Here is a 10,084-nt window from a genome sequence, read left to right on the forward strand (position 1 = left end):
CGGCTCGGCTCATTCCAACCGGACCGGGCCGAACTGAGAAGTCAGCCGACCTAATAACTCACCGAACCGAGCGATTCATCCGAGCCGAACCGAGCTGATGACTTACCCCAACACAGCCGGTTCGTGCCGATGCCTCACATGAGCTGAGTCGGTGCAAAAATTTCGAAAGTTTGAAATTTTACCGTGACACCCCCTAAATTTGTTCCCCTTTACAAATAAATAATACATGAAAAATTTCAAATCAATAGCTCAATATTTAGAGGTTGCCCAATCGACTTAAAGTTTAACAAAATTTGTGCTTTATTGTCGGTATGTTGACAATTGGTTACATTCTGGTTTTGTGCATTTATTCTCCTGTATCCAGTTCATGTAATTATTTATTATAAATGAACTACGCCAATGTAGCAGATATTATTTCAACAATGATCAACAAAGGCTGTCTTATCATTCCTTTTGGTGCATCAATTGCATTCTGTATTTATCATGCCATTAGAAACAAATGTTAACTTTACAAATTTTAAACAATATTCACTGCAATGACGAATTTGTTGACGAGACATTTGGTGGCCATTTGCGGCACCCAGAGTTATTCACCATGCCGAGTGATTTTCAAAAGAACTATACGCATTTAAAATATGGTTTTTAGAGACCAATTCACCTTATTCATCAGTAGAAAAAGGGTTGATTACTTGAAGTACGTTCCTTGATAAGGTTTATGTGAAATCATGTTTCTTATCACCAGTTGCAGCATTTGCTCCAAGAAATGGTCTCGAGTTCCTGAAAATCCTTCTGAAATATGAAACAGAAAATCCAGTTGTTTACAAAACCCAAGGAAAATATGTGGTCATCTCTGGTACTGGAGCGAAGAACTCATTGGATGGCGTTCTTCGACGACTAACTGTCCGCAGAAACAAAGCAAGAAACTTAAGAAAAAACTTGAACACAGATACCAGTAATGATGAGCCTGCACATACGTTGAAATGCTCTTGTTTCACTACAGGATGCCAAGATCGTGGATTTCGTAACGAAGAACGTGACGTAGATTTTTGAACGTCTGAGTACTCGAACAACATTTCTTGCACAAAATACGGAGACATGAAAATTGAACACTGACTACTTACCTGGTTATGAAGTATAAAGGTAACCAAGAAAGTTCTGTCGCTTTCTCGCCCACCAGTTTCGAACATCGATATGACACCTAACACTTATCTGGAATATCAAAAATAGTCCTCATCAGCATCAACGACCTTGTGCCAACGTTCTGGAAATCTATGAATTCCTTCGCGGTAGAACTTGCTGGGCCTTGAAGCGAGGAAGGTATCAAGTGCATTTTGCACCTCTACTAGGAATTTGTAATGGCGTCCTCTAAAGTGATTGTCTAAGGAATGAAACAGGTGATAATCGGACGGTGCAGCGGGGAGTATGGCGAATTAAATAGTGTTTCACATCCAAGGTGTAGAATGGAGTTCCGGTTCATCCTAGCCACATGGCGCTTAGTGTTGTCCTGTAACAGGAGGACCCGCGTGGGATTCAGAAGCTCTGGCTCCAGAGTATTGAGTTTTTCTTGAACACCTCTCAACTGCTGACAGTACATAGTTGTATTGATGCTCTAACCAGCTGGTAGCAGTTCCCGATGGACGATGCCGCGAGCAGTCCACCAAACACACAGAAGGACCTACGTCTGTTGCAGTGCTCTTTTAGGCTGTTTCGGACCCGGTTCGTGGGATGCTAATCAATGATGATGGCGCCGTGGAGCTTCTTATAGGACCCACTTCTCATCACATGTCAACACCCTGCCCAGAAATGGCTGCTTCCTCAGACGAGATACCAAAGAAACACAGGTGTCTGCACGCGTTGCCTTCTGGCCCGGAGTGAAATCATGTGGGACTTATCGACGCAACTTGTAGTGTTTTCCAAGTCGATGAAGGTGCTGCCGAATTGTTTCTCCACTTCCAGTTCCTCACATACCTGGCCACTGTTCGCCTCTAATTGTAGCCTGGAGATATTAATGTTGTGCATGTGTTGGTCTTCTGGCACGTTTTGCGTCTTCGAGTGTTTCGTCACTGTCCTCAAATTTGTTAAACCACCGCTTCACTGTTCACGTAGTTACGACACTCTCATCAAAGGCCTGGCATTTCTTCCACCCCCTTACAGCCCGTTTGACTCCAGTTTGAACTTGTACATCATACACGCCTTTATGACGCTCTGTGGAGGTCCCATGTTAACTCTGTTCTTAGGCACATTCACGATGTAATTGAACTGCCGCAACAAGGTATTATGTTGGATATACCCACACCAACAACTGACCTTCACCTTATCTCCATACACATTCAACTGACGGTTTGAGGGAAAATGGAACACAGACCTCCACAAAAAGCGACAGAAATTTCTTGGTTACTTTTAAGGACCATGCAGAATTTGAAGCTGGCCTCATACAAGAGTATAACCGTATTATGACAAAGGACGACGAAAAGAAACAGTTCCTATTTCAAGTTGTTGTGGAACATAGGAACCAATATCCATACTATACAAAGAATATCTTATCTAGCAAGGGAAGTACCAATGAGCTCATAGCGAAACCTACCGTAAAATTTTACTCAGGGAAAGGAACTCTTGCAAAAAGACCACACGAAAAAAGCAGCTGCATTTTTGAAGTGGAATTAACAAAAAAGGTAGATTGAAATGTCGCGTCCATGTCGACAATTGCACAATACGTTCAGTACCACCCCTTGTAAACGGCCTGTTAATAATAAAAAGTCAATAACAACAATGTGGGTACATACTATACCTAAGAGGAAGTCGTACGGTAAGGTGAACTTTGACGGCAACCACCTTGAATTCAGGTCAAGTTTTGTAAATAGGAATAGGGCAATATTACACATGATTTTGGGCTAGAATTTAAGCAGAACAACAATCGTCTCAATAGTTTTAAAATACGTGCATTTGGTAAAAAGTTACAGGTATATTTATTGTATATGTTTCCATGTGCACAACTCCCGAAGCCCCCCTTGGATCCACCCTTATATATATATATATATATATATATATATATATATATATATATATGTGTGTGTGTGTGTGTGTGTGTGTGTGTGTGTGTGTGTGTGTGTGTGTGTGTTAATAGATAGATAGATATACATATTTCCCATGTCCAAAATGTTTACGAAGTTGAAAAAGAATACTGTGGAGGATAAGAGGAGCAGAATTGTCTTCAACCTTAGGAAGTGGGCAGATTTGAGGCTTATTCTGTGGGACATCAATTTCATGTCACGTTCCTTTGTGGCAATTGGACAAAAGTCATCAAATTTCTCCCCAAAATCATATTTCAAATTGGGTTATTAGGGGGACAGTCCCCCTCAGTTCCAAGATTGAAGGGAACATGTCCCCCTCATCCCCCGGGATTTGCGCCAGTGCTGTTTTGTATAGCTGATTCGAATTTCGATGATGACTTGTAAGGCGGCCAGAATGTGGCCAGAATTTTCGGGGCGTTAACAACTCCACATTAATAACTGCAATCGGATTGCTGTCTCCTATAGGTGCCTCTCCTTCAACTTCACCATACACATTTTTTCACATTAAAGTAAATACAGTAACTTCTCATAAGAATTCAATGACAACAAAAACACACAACATGCAAACAAACACGAACGTTCCAATGCCGGGCGCCAAGCTGGACTTTTGCGCATGCGTGTTCCATTTAATAGTTTGGTCCCTCTTACGACGTCGCTTCCGTCACTAATATGGTTCGTATAGTGTACATTTATTTATTTATTTTTTATTTATTTATTTATTTTTTGTCTCATAGTTAACGTCATTCTTCTGCCATAGTCGGTGCGTACAAATAACGTCAGAATATATTACAAGATATCATTTCTGCAAACGACCTCTTAATAATACGTATAGTGTACGTCACTGTGCTAGTTGGGCAGCCCAGCTCTTGTTTCCAACTGGCGCGCGCTTCGGGGAGCATGTGTAGTAGAGACCTGCACGGGCCGACTCTGTTATTTGTTTGGGCCGGGCCGGGCTTGGGCGGGCCGACACTGTTATTTCTTTGGGCCGGCCCGGGCATGAGCTGGCCGACACTGATTTCTCTTCAGGTCGGGCCGGGCTGGGGCCGATCAATTGCAATTCTTTAATAATTATTGACTTTCGTTAAACGATAATTGGAATAAAGCCAAACGTTGAAGAAGTGTGTCCGTGAAAAATGTTACAAAGAATGCAATAGCTATTTACAGTTTGTGTTGCTTAGCGACTCCCTTTCACTATAGAGGATTGCAGGCATTATACGGTAAACTGATTCTCTGACCTTGATCTTCACTGAGCTCAAAATATAAAAAGAACGGGTGGGAATGTTTTGCCTGTCGCTAAACAATATTGCAATCTTCACTTTATGCTAAAAATCAATTAAGTTAGATTTTTGTTACAGGGAATGGTTTTTGTTCTCTCGATGACAGGCAAAGTTCTTGGAGGCAATGGTACCATTCGGAAGGCAAGCGTCAGGTTGTGAACCAAAGTTTAGAAAATGTTTCTGAGGGTTAGGTAAAATTTAGTACTAAATTTTGAAAAAGATTCGGGCTCGAGCCAATTTTTCAAAAAATTTATCGGGCCGGGGTCGGGCCAAAAACTTTTAAAATTTATCGGGCCCGGGCCGGGCTTGGGCCAAGAATTTTTAAAAACTTATCGGGCCGGGCCGGGCTCGGGCCGAAAATCTCCAAAACTTTTCGGGCCCGGGCTGGGCCGGGCCTAGGTACGTTCGGGCTGGATTGGGCTCGGGCCGAAAAATTCGGCCCGTGCAGGTCTCTAATGTGTAGATGTATTACCTTCCGGATACCAGCAGCGCCTCTCTCGGGCGAGTGATCGGTTTTGTTCTGTGACGTCAGTCCAGGATATTAATAGCCACACCTTGTATGAATATAAGTAATTATGTCAGTGCACAGCATATTGAAATGAATTTTGAGTGGAAGTAAAAGTATTGTATATGTAAACGTGCTCTTCCACTATCCTCGTTTTTGCGGAATACACCCTACCCCTTTCGGACGCACCCCGTCTCTACAGCTCGGGCTCCCATGCTGCGCTACTGTCCTAACTCGGTTAGGTAGCATTTGTGCTGTTTCATGGCTAACTAGCACTAGTTGCTTCGTGTTTTACGCACTGTAGTTTTTATTATATAGGTCCACACTGTATTTAAACTGTACCTTCCTGAAGTCCTCTGCAAGTAGTAAGGAGTTTCTCATTTAGTGTATGTTCTACTTAAAGAAATTCAAAGCCCTAACCTAACCTGAAAATGTAAGAAATGTTTAGTCGAACTGTCTGCTCGAGTAATGCCCAAATCTTGAGCAGTGCGTTTTAATGATATACAAAATACTCAGTTACATTTCATGAAGCTGTTGATTTTGTAATTTTTATTCATGAATAATAAATTTATTTGATACATGCAAAATTAAATAAATAAAGCACTAACCATTATATAGTACTAAACTAATGTATTAATAGTTTCCATATTAGTAATTATAAACAGAATCTCGTATTTTCACAACAAACTTTTGAATGTCCTGATATTTGAAACACATGTATTGCAGCTTGTACAAATTGTATCATCGTTAAAAATACTTAATCATTAATTTTCATTTATGTTTCGTCCTAAATAATTTTAGAAATTAGAACTCCATCGGTTTAGAAAGCAACTATTAAACACGATGCATAGATTTAGGACTATAATTATATCTTGCAATTAAAAATTCATTGTAAGACTATACTAGATAATATTGAAGTTATGCTTCTTAACATTGTCCTACTTCCCAAAATTGTGATACCGTAGTTCAGACTAATTGTAAGTGAATGCTTTACGAAATTTTCATAAAACCTATTAACACCAAACTTGTAATCATTATTGGTGTAAAAATCAATGTGACCTTAAGTACGGTTTGAATATGTTCTTCTACGAGATTCTTGAATACTGCAAAACATCCTATTTCGTGAATTTTTGAAGCATTATTCCAGCAACTCTTAGGCACTATGCCTATCGTTTGGGTTATTCCTTTGTATTCTGAGCCATTGTTGAATGCATTAAGTTCATCTGCAGTAAAAACATAATCCATTGGGCCATGGACTCCACAACATTCCCAATTTGTTTCCATTCGTTCCCATGAGTTCCCTTTTCCGGAGTTATATTTTAATTTAACGTTTCCGAATGCTGCAGACATGTTTTCTTCTGCTTCGTGTGTTCTTTCTCCAAAGTGTATGTAATAGGAAGCAGCTGAGATTCCTAGAAACATCTGCAGTGACAACGTAAAGAATAGTACTAGAAATGACATGCGGATAAAACCTTTATCCTTCAATCTAAATGCAAGTTGGACAACACACCAGCTACTTATCTCCAAGGCTCCAAGTAGAAAGAATAGTTTCGTGTCGTAAGGTAGTCCACTCTGTATTGCCAATAAGTAATGTTTGAATTCATTATTAGCAACAGCTCCAATAGATATATTAATTATTCCACATACGAACACTAATCCACTACTTAAGTTGAGAAATAGACTTACATAATCCATTTCTCGTGAACGATAGAAAATATCTAGGACGCTATTCATGTTGTGTTAGTTATTTGATTAAAATATTTTTAAGCGTTTGAAATAAAACTTCCAGATAATTCCATTGGTTTTCACTTTCACTGTATTCGTTTTAAATTCTTTCTTCTTCCGTAGCTTAATCGATAATTTATATTTTTAGGTGCAGACCTAAGTCCTATTCACCTATATTACTGGGCTTTGTTACGGGGTAAAAATGACCTAGGTAAAAATATCCCCTGTAAATGTGACCCCAGAGAAAATGGACCGAATGAAATAATACAGTAGTATGTATACATTGTCATGTAAATACAGTAGATTTCCGAAAACTCGGCCTAATGTGAACCAAAGAGTGGCCGAGTTTGTGAAAATGCCGGGTTATTGGGAATGGAATTAAAAAAAAAAAGATATGGTAAAGTACGAGTGTTTCCATAGAAGATACAGGGAGCTCCTCCGTGGCTAAGCGGTTAACATACGCGCCTTTGGCGTGGGTTCGATTCCCGGCGGGAGCTCATGTGGTTCGGATTCCACGTTAATCAGTAGGTCCACGTCTCATATAGCCTCACTGCTGAAAGGGACGCTAAACTAAAATCAACTCAACTCCTCAGAAGATACAGTATTGTATTTGTATGAATTGGTTGCTTTAGAAAACAACAAAATAAAGTGGCCAAATACCATTAAATAAAGGGGAAAATACGTACTTTATAAGGGCATAGAGCGTTTACTATACAAACATGAAAATGAAACTTAATGAATACACAGTGTATAGTAATTTACCTGATAAGACAAACCTCAGAAAAATACTTTATGAAGGCATAAAGCTATCTATAATAAAATGTCTCCGTGCGGGGTTTTTTCCCCTGTCAGGGTGTGGCCGTGTTATCCGGACTGCCAGGTTATCTAGAGAATTTTATCCATTTTTTTTCCATTTTCGTCCACCCAAAAAAAAAAAAATTTGAACCATTCAACTTAACAATGGATGTGCCATTTCAAAATTTCAGTCACTTCAATGACCTGTAGTTCAACATTTTTAAATTCGAATTTTAACTAGCTAAGAATTTTGTCCATTTTTGTCCACCCCCCAAAAAAATTGTACCATTCAAATAAACGAGGGAGAATCACTTCCAAATTTGGCCACTTCAATCGCTTGTAGTGCGACATCTTCAAATTTAAATTTTAACTACCTAATAATTTTGTCCATTTTTGTCCACTCAAGAAAAAAATTGTACCACTCAAATAAACTTGGGGACATTTCAAAATTTGGCCACTTCGATCACCTGCAGTGCGACATCTTCAAATATAATAATTTAACATGCTTAGAATATTGTCCAAATTTTGTACATTTTTGTACTACCAAGAAAAAAATTGTACCATTCATTTGAACCAGTGACGTCATTTTAAACTTTGGCCACTTAGATCACCTGTATTGAGGCATCTTCAAATTCGAATTTTAACTAGCTTGGTATTACAAAAATGGGTAAATTCCATGCTAGTTAAAATTCGAATATAAAACATGTCACAATAGTGGTGACCGAAGTGGCTAGAATTTTGAAATTGGGCACTTTTGTCAATTTCAATGGTACAAAATTGTCTCTTGGTTGAACAAAACTGGACAAAAATTGGAGAATGTTCTGAGCAAGTAAATTCGAATTTGAAAATGTCAAACACAAGTGATCGAAGTGGCCAAATTACATGTTTCTTTTCTCGTTTTCAGTGTAGTAATGTTCCCAAGAGTTATTTACTCACTATGAAGTTAAAGAATATATTAACAAATTAAGTTAGAAGAAATACCACATACGTTTTTAGTTTATAAAAATAATTATTGCGTTTGAAATTTGGAACTGTGTCTCTTGTTTCACGTAAGTGGAAGTGACGGTGGTCCAAAATTAGTCAAACATAGATTTCAAAATTTTAAGGAGGAAAAAAGTTGTTATTTTAGAAGACCGATGTATAAGTGCTCGAGATATATTTGTGTCTTACCTCTCCCATGTACAATAAGGTAGAAATGCCAAATGTAATGTGTGACAGTTACCACATCATACTCCATAAGGAATCCACAATGGTGTGAAACAGTATGTAAAGGAAATGTACAAAGTGATCATAAAAATATAGCGAAACTGTGCCACATGCAAAGCATATTTTCTTTTATGCCACATGAGTGCTCTTCCACTATCCTTTATGAGTAAACTAATCATCGCTGACGCGCCCAGCTGGAAACGTACCATCCTGCTATCCAGCGTGTCTCCCTGCTGCGCTTCTGCCTGTCTTCATTAGATAGATAGAATTCGCATTTTTAGTGGCCACGAGTTCAAGTTAGTTAATGGTTTTGGCACCATAGTTTCTATGGTACAAATCATCATGCTATATTCACTATATTCGTAGAGGGTAAGCCCTTTTAAAGTGAATATGCACCCAGTAATGCAACTTTTCCCTTAAGAAACGCCTTTTAAAGTAGTACAAGTGAAATTTGCGAAGAATGGAGTGAACATCTCATGGCTGTCAGTATGTTTACAAAAACTCGGACTACACGTCAATATACCGTATTTAACATGCTTATCATCTGTTTCCTTATTTAAGTTATCTATTTAATATCTAACTCTTTTTTTAAATTGACTTCGTTTATGAATAGGGCGATAGTTGTACCAACGAACGTAGGCTTTGATGTACCGGCACAACTGTTAATCGAGAGTTTGTTAACCAGCACAATTATTATTATTGGGCAGGAGAGAATCAGAGGGTAATTGTTGAAAACAAACAACATCCCCCAAATTTTATAGTGTGGTGCGGCATGACATCCAGGAAAGTTGTGAATGTCCCATACCTCATTCGGGAGATAATTAATACAGATAGGTATCGTGCTATGCTTCAAGATTATTGTTCATGGTGTTGTATCTACTTGAGACAATTACAACCACCCTAATCTTTATGCTACATGAGTCCCAGCCTCATTTCGCACGTCCTTCCCGTACTTGACTTGAGATACATTTTCCAGGACAATGACTTAGTCACAGCGACCCTTTTTAGTGAGAGTACGCTCTGCTACTTCTTCCTCTATGAGTTAGGGAAAGAGGAAAATAATCCCACAAAACTAAAAATATTTTATGAATTGGAGGAACGAAATCGCCAAGCTCTCTCAAACGTACCATTACAGTGTTTGTAGAAATCTGTCGCATAGATCAAGAGCCTTTTACGAAAACTGGTGAATAATTTTAGTACGTATGCGAAATTTTAGATACACATAATAATTCTACTATTTTAAGTAACAATTTTTTTTGTTTCATGAAAATTAGTTTAACGATTTAAAAATTTACAAACAATTTTCAATAGGCATTTAATTCCCGCCCACCCTGTATATATTCAGCACACATATACTGTAATGCAAACAATTTTTATTATTGCTCTCTTCATGTGATAAATATATAAAGTGCCGTATTTACGATTTTGTTTCGGGAGGGGCTTTGCTAACTTTCGGGGGGTCTTTGCCTGAAAATGTGAAAATTCTGCAAGATATTTCATATACT

This window comes from Thermobia domestica, chromosome 7 (assembly GCF_964235325.1).
Source record: "Thermobia domestica chromosome 7, izTheDome1.hap1.1, whole genome shotgun sequence".
In the NCBI taxonomy this organism is placed as follows: domain Eukaryota; kingdom Metazoa; phylum Arthropoda; class Insecta; order Zygentoma; family Lepismatidae; genus Thermobia; species Thermobia domestica.